General features: G+C 53.1%; 1 protein-coding gene across 2 annotated transcripts in view; it reads left to right on the top strand.

Moving 5' to 3' along the window:
- Positions 1–2,401: 2,401 nt before the first annotated feature.
- Positions 2,402–6,921, top strand: part of GATA3 (GATA binding protein 3) — a 29,044-nt gene continuing 24,524 nt past the window's right edge. For both annotated transcript variants that reach the window (XM_027639988.1, XM_027639986.1), the window contains exon 1: positions 2,402–2,595. The gene's annotated coding sequence lies outside the window, so the exon portion shown is untranslated. The remainder of the gene's footprint in view (positions 2,596–6,921) is intronic.

The raw sequence follows: 6,921 nt of genomic DNA, 5'->3' as shown, positions 1-6,921 counted from the left end.
CCAAATTCTCTCTCCCCCCACCCCAGCAAGCCCCGGCCAGAGGAATAGAGACAATAGTGTGGGGACTCCATCTCCGTGGGTTTCCCGAGAGGTTTCGGCAGGAGGATTCTTGATTTTTCGTTTCCCCACCTCGCCCCCCACTTTCACGATGTGCTCAGACAGCCCAGATCCAGGTTTCTCCCTCCCTTCCTCGCCTTTTTTATTTTTTCTTTTTTCTGGGCAGTTTTGAAGGGATTCCGGGCAACACCTTCCAGGCTGATCTCACCTCCTTCCCGCAGCACTGTTTTGGGGAGTAGAAGATTTCCCAGGGATTTTCCCAGCCCGATGATGGGGAACACACACCCTGAGTGATTTCAGCTGCATTCTCCTTTTTTGTTATCCCATACCGCGCAAGGATTTATCCCCGGCTCCTCCACTCGGTTCAGTGGAAACCACACAAGCCTCGTGGCTATAAAATCCTCTTTTTTTTCCCCGAAGCTTTTCCTTAGCAAAAGGCACAATTCTTGGCGAAGGTAGATGGGCTCAACCCTCCTCCCTCCGCTGTTGGGGTGCCCGAGCTGTTTCCATCGGTGTTTGGCTGTAGGAAGGTTCCCTTCGCAGCCCTAATGAGCTTTAAGTTATTACCTTAATTGAATATGTTTTCTAAAGATAGAATTGGGAGGCGATCGCGTTACCTTTCACCTCACAGAGAGTCACTCTAGAAGCAGCGATAGCGAACTCCCAACGTCAGCAGAAAAACCCAACAACATCCCTCCAGGACTAGGAATGTGTGTGTGTATATACACATATTTAATTTTTTTTTCCCTCGCTAAGTGATCAATTATCAAATTTTGCCCCACTTTCTGGAGCTCGGGGACTCAGTACGACCGGGATGCGCTGTCAGGGTCTCTGCTGGGTACCGGAGTCGGGCCGAGGAGGGCGGCTCTGCATCCCTCCAGCACGAGTGGGTCTCCCACTCGTGGGGCCTGGGGTGTGCTCCATGCACTGTGTTTAGTTCTGGGAATGAAGCATTTCTGGTTCCTTCCCGTGGTAACATTTCACGCCAGTGGTGGATGTGGGGGTTGATGTTAAATGATGAGGTGGGGGAGCGTTTTTCCCCCTCCCCACTTTTCCCGCTCGGACGTGGCTGCCCATCCTGGTAAAACAGCGTGGCCACTCCGGGAAGCGTTTTCCGTGGATGAGCCCCCCCCGGCTGGTCCTCCGTGTCTTGTCTGGTTTTGCTGGCAGGACACCCCCTCCCGCCCCCAATTCCTTCCCCCCCGAAATGAGCACCCACCCTTAACAAATAAAAAGATCATCACCAAATCGTGGGGAAGTTTTCTTGCAAGCAGAATCTGCCGGTGGATCGAGTGTAACGGGGGGACACACTGAGGCTGCAGCATTAGGTTTTGGGGAGTGACACGAATGGGGGGTTAAATATGGAAAATCAGCACCTTCCCCCGCTTGCCCCCGTCAGTTCCTCCATCTTCTCATCGCTGAAAAATTTGGGACATCCCCGAGAGCCTGTAGCATGGCCACAGCCCGGCTCCCTGGCTTCTCCTCCCCCTACAACAGTTTAAGAGGGGTTTTTATCTTCCCTCCGCTCCCCAGCCCTCGAAAAACCCCAGTTGTTCACAGGGAGGGGAGACTGAGAAGGGGGCAGGAGACTGAAGATCCCCCCTCGCCCACCCCTTTCGCTCCTCATGGCCCTGGGCACAAACCAGTCCAGCTCTGAGGAGACAGAGAAGGGGACAGACAGACCCCCAGGGCTGGGACCGACCCCTAAGGTCGGTATCTCCCCACCGCGCTCCTACCCGTGGCTGGGAGCCTTCCTCGTCCCGAGGAAGACGGGGGGACAGGGGACACAGGGGGACTGTCGTCTCACCCTCCACTCTCGGAGGGCCAACACATGCGTGTAGATTATTATTATTTTTTTTTCCTGTCTAGATCCTGGAGCTTTACACAGATACACATACAAAATAAAAATAAATTAGCGATGGTTAAAAACGAATAAATAAAGGAAAATAGGGTCGTTAAAGGTGTGTCCGACCCCCCTCCCCCACTCCCGAGGAGAAGGGGGGGCAGAGGAGAAGAACCAGCCCCTCGCCGTTAATGTCACCGCTTTTCCTTGAAAGCTTTCGATGCAGCGGAGCGAGCCCCGGCGTTATTTGTGTGATCATACCCTTAATTATATTTCCCCCTCTCCCTCTTCCCGGTGTTCCAGGCTCACGGCGCTGACAGTTGCTCCCGGGACGGGTTACATCACGCTCACACCGCTGCGAGCCCCAGTACCTGGCGCGTCCCCCCGGCCCTGGCCCTGCCCCTGCCCCCCCCCCCCGCCTCCACCTCCCCGCCCCATCGATGGGTGTGTAAAGAAATGGCCCATCATATTCCTCTCACTCCTTCTCTGCCCTTTCCCAACCCGGAAGAGCTCTGATCTTCAGCCCAGCCCGGAGGAGGAGGAGGAGGGCAAGGGTGGGCGTTCGGAGGATGCGGCTCCCCCAGGTTTTCCCCCTCGGTGGGAGCTTGCGACATGCCAGCAGCGGCTCCGCTCCTCCCGCACTCCTGCCCTGAGCGCTCCAGAGGAACCGGCCAAAATCAAAAGCGTCTGCCCAGGTCAGTGAACACCGATTTGCCTGTTCGTGTGTCCCCTCACCCTCCTCCTATTTTCTTCTTCTTTTTTTTTTTTTTTTTTTTTTTTAATTCTTCCCATTTTTACTCCTTCTCCACGTGGAGGGCATTAGGATGGGGAGCTCGGCTCAAACGACTTGAAACTCAACCAGACCCTCCCTCATTGCTTGGGGTGCGTGGGGGGAAATTTAGTTTTCGTGGTGACCTTGGGGAAAGCCCCCACCACCTCGATCCGGGAGGGAGCCGAAATTTTGGAAGCGGGTGAGAAGAAGCTGGGTGTTAAGGGGCAAAGGAGTGAGGCTGGAATGGCGGGGGGTGGGAGATGAGACACGGCGCTGTCATAGCTGGGATGTGAAATATTAATCTCAGGAATGGAAGGGGTAGGTAGATACCTACGGGATATGCGGAATCGGGGCCTTTCCGTTCCGTCTTAGTACCTATGTGTACATATATATATAAATATATATACTTTGTATATACGGACCTAGTCGTATGACTCTGTGTACAGCGATATTCATGCCGGCAGGCATCTGCCGATGGCTGCGGTTCTGTACTATTCCCACAAAAAATACCGATTTGATTTGATTCAGCGAGATCGATGTGTGCTCTGTAGTGCCTAATATGTACTATATATGTAGTACTCTATACATCCATGTTAAAAATATCTAATATATAACACTTAACAGGAATACTATGATTCTAACAGAAACCATTTAGGACGATCTTCCACCGCTTTTCGTAGATATTTCTCCTTTTTATACCTTGTAAACCCAAACCAGAGCTATCTCAGAGACGTGTAATTAAGGCAGGCTGAGATGGGGAGGGAGATGACTCCGCTCCGGGGCCGGACCCTGCACCTTCCCGCTGTTCCCAGTCCCGCCGGGGGGATCCCCGGGCCGGGCCGTTCTGGGCTCCGGCAAGACTCGGGGACGCGGGACGAGAAGAGAGCTTCCCCTCTTCCCTGGCATCCCTGGATTTAAGTCTCCCTCCTCCTTGCCCTCTTGTAGGAAAATTTTCCACCCCCCACACCGGGAGGAGGGTGTTTAAGGAGGGAACCTGGAAATGGCTCGGGCTGTACAGAAATCAGCGTTAGCTGTCATTGACCGTCTTCAGAGGAGAAAAGGGAGAAAATTATCTATCTATCTATCTGTCTGTCTATCTGTCTATCTATTCGTCCATCCATCCATCCATCCATCCATCCAAGCTCTCTTACCTTCACGTGTCCGTACACAGACAGCGGGCTCCGGGTGACAGATTTTAATGCAACCGGATAATTAATAACCAGGGGCCCGGCTTGTTTTCTCCATTATTTATGGGCCGCAGGTGCGGAGCGGGGGAGCCGAGACCCGGCGGTGCCGCGGGCAGGGGCTGCTGCTCCGACAGGGCGGACACCGATCCCCCTTCCCTGGGAGTACTGCGATGTATCCCGGACAGACGAGGGGACAGTCAGGGTCCCGGCAACCTGAGGGCCACGGGAAAGGCGAAACAGGCTCTCGGAAAGGAAGGAGGGGAGAGGGAAGGTCTACTCCACCCGCGGCGTTTTGCTCCCGGCTGGGACAAAGCGCTTCCTTCTCCCTGGGGACGTGAATTTTTTTTTTTTTTTTTTTAAGGAGCCGAAGGGGTTGTTTTAATTTCAGGTGGGGAAATAAGACGAGAAGGTGTTTCCCCGCAGGGGTAGGTAGGGAGTGCGATGCGAGGGAGGGGGAAGTCTCGTCTGGGGGCTCCGCTCGCCCCCCGGGATGAGCAGGGCATCGCCTTGTGCTTGGACGGTGGGCGGGGGATAACACCTCTGGGAGCTTGTATGGGCTCCTCAGGGGAATTTGGGGTGCGGTAGTCCGCTCTTTAGAGCGAAAAGAAATCGTATAGATTCCGACATCCTCGATACTATTTGAATTTTGTAGTTTCTGACGGTAGATGTGAGCCCCGTGTTTACGGAGCGGCTTGTCACTATGCGGGGCGGTCGCGTCTTGCGGGGTTACCCCCGATGGGGTCTGTGGACAAGGGGGGTTTGTTTTGGGGCGTGCAGGGACGACTTCAAACGAGCAGCAGCCAGACGCTTCCCGGAGCAAATCGCTCCGGTTTTAATCCTGGGAGGTCGGGATATGCCCCTGCGTCTCGCCAAGGAACTGGTGTTAATTCTGCCGCCTCCTCTCACGCCAGCAGGCTGGCGATTTGTGCTTTCTTCTTTATCTAAGTCCCGGGGTAATTTCTGCTTTCAGAAAAAAAAAAAAAAAGGAAAAGAAAAGAAAAAAAATTCTTAAACACGACGGCAGCTTCACCTTCTCCGTGGGGTTTGAGGAAAACAGCGCTTGTCGGCTTTAAAGCCTGCAAGATGCTTCAGTACGCCTTAAAATCTATCTCTCAAAACATTCCTGGGAGATAAAGCAAAACCGAGAAACACGAAATAAACTGATTCCCTCTCTCCCCTTTTTTTTTTTTTTTTTTTTTTTTTTTTTTTTTTTTTTTCCCCCTCTTAACGCACATGTCTTTAACCTCGCCGTAATTTGGAGTGGCTGTTCAGGCGGTTTTCTGGCTTTTCCTGTTCTTATTTTTCATTTCTGTGGGGTCGAATCCTCCCCGGAGCGCCGCCCGCTCGCCCCTGCCCAGCACCGTGCCCGGCGGGGACCAGCTCCAGGGTCGGGAACCTCTCCCCCAGCCTGGAGAGAGGGGTAAAAAGGAGAGAACGGGAAAAAAGGGGTGGGGGAATAAAAAGGAGAAGCAGAACCCCTTGTCCAAGTACACTTCTGCTGTCTGAGAAAGGAAAAGGTGCGTGGGGGAGGGAGAAAAGAGACTTACCGGGCTGAGCGTGAAACCGTGGCTGTGCTGCGGAGGGAAGGAAGGAAGGAAGCAGGGAGAGAGAGAAGGAAGGAGGGAAGGGAGCTGGACTCTGCCTGCCATCCCAGAGCAGGACGGGGCACCGGCAGAAGGGTTGACATGACTCCCCCCCTCCCCTTCTCCCCTTTGCCCGGCTCCTCTCCGCGCCTCAGCCGCGCAGTTTGGGGAATGTGTCGGGGGGAGAGGTCGCCCCTGGGACTTGCGGAGCCGGTTTTTGATCTTTCTCAGACTTTTTTTTTTTTTTTTTTTTAACTCCTGCAGTGTCCCGGGGCAGTCGCCCTCCTCTCAGCTTCAAAGAAGCGGGGGGGGAGGAGGGGGAAGAAAAGTCCCAGTTTCTCTCCTCCCAGTTTTAATTCTTCGAATTTCTTTTCTATGGCAGAGCAGGGTTTTCCCCCTCTCTTCTTCCCCCTCCATCAAATAGCATCATTTGCGCTGAAACAAAAAAAAAAAATGTGTGCGTCTGGGGTGGGTGGTGGTGCACGAAAGGAGAAAAAATTGGACCCGGTGTAATCAGCCCATGATTTGTTCTCTCTCTGAATTTGCATGGCTCGGCACTTCTTTATGTGCGTGTGTTTACGTTTCCTCCAGATCTTCGTGAAGGGGAGATAAATGAATTGTAAGAATAGAACGGAAATATATACTCATATGTTAAAAAAAAAAGAAAGAAGAGTGAGAGAAGGAAAAAAAAAGAATGAAACACTCGTGGCTGGTTTTGAAGCGAAGGGGAAGGCTCATGTGAGATGAGAAAGGGAAGATGCAGAAATGCAGTCTCTCACTTCGACCACTATTATTATTATTATTATTGATAATAATAATAATAATTTACCAGCTCCTAGCTAGAGGGATGGTGATCATCGTTTTACTGATAAAGGCCGAGGGGGGGGTGGCCTTGGGGAAGCGGATCATAATTCCTGCCTGATTCACGAAGGGGGGGGGGGGGAAGAGGGAAAAAAAAATATTCCCTCTTCTCTCCGCCTTTGTTTAACACGAGATTATCTCAGCAGCCTTACCAGGGCCCAGCACCGTCCCGTCCCGGGGGCTGGCAGGATTTGTGCCCCGGGAGGGGTTGCCCCAGTCGGGAAGGCGGCAACGCCGCTCACAGCCCCGGGTCCCTCTCTCTCGGCAAGTTGCTGTACACAGGCAAAAAAAAATTAATAATAATCTTCGGAGCTCTGCCCTGGGCCGTGTCCTCTCCATAACCCCCCAATTCCTCGCTCCCGGCTGTTTGTACAGCTTTACCTGTACTATTCTGGTACCCTGGAAGAAGAAGAAAAAAAAAGGCAGCCCGACAAACGTAACTTAATCCCCTTTCAGTCAATTGTCGTTTAAAAGGGGGCTAAAGGAGAAGGGGGGGAGAAGGGGGAGGGGGGGTCTGCCTGTCCCCGCCCCGAGGTGCCAGTCGCTGCGGTGGGCACCAACGAGGATGGAAGAATGGGGTGGCCCCGGGTCCTGGCTCCACAACAACCTTCCCTGTAT

The sequence above is a fragment of the Corapipo altera genome, unplaced genomic scaffold, assembly GCF_003945725.1.
Source record: "Corapipo altera isolate COAL_440 unplaced genomic scaffold, ASM394572v1 1b, whole genome shotgun sequence".
NCBI lineage: Eukaryota > Metazoa > Chordata > Aves > Passeriformes > Pipridae > Corapipo > Corapipo altera.
This window is presented reverse-complemented; position numbering and strand designations above follow the sequence as displayed.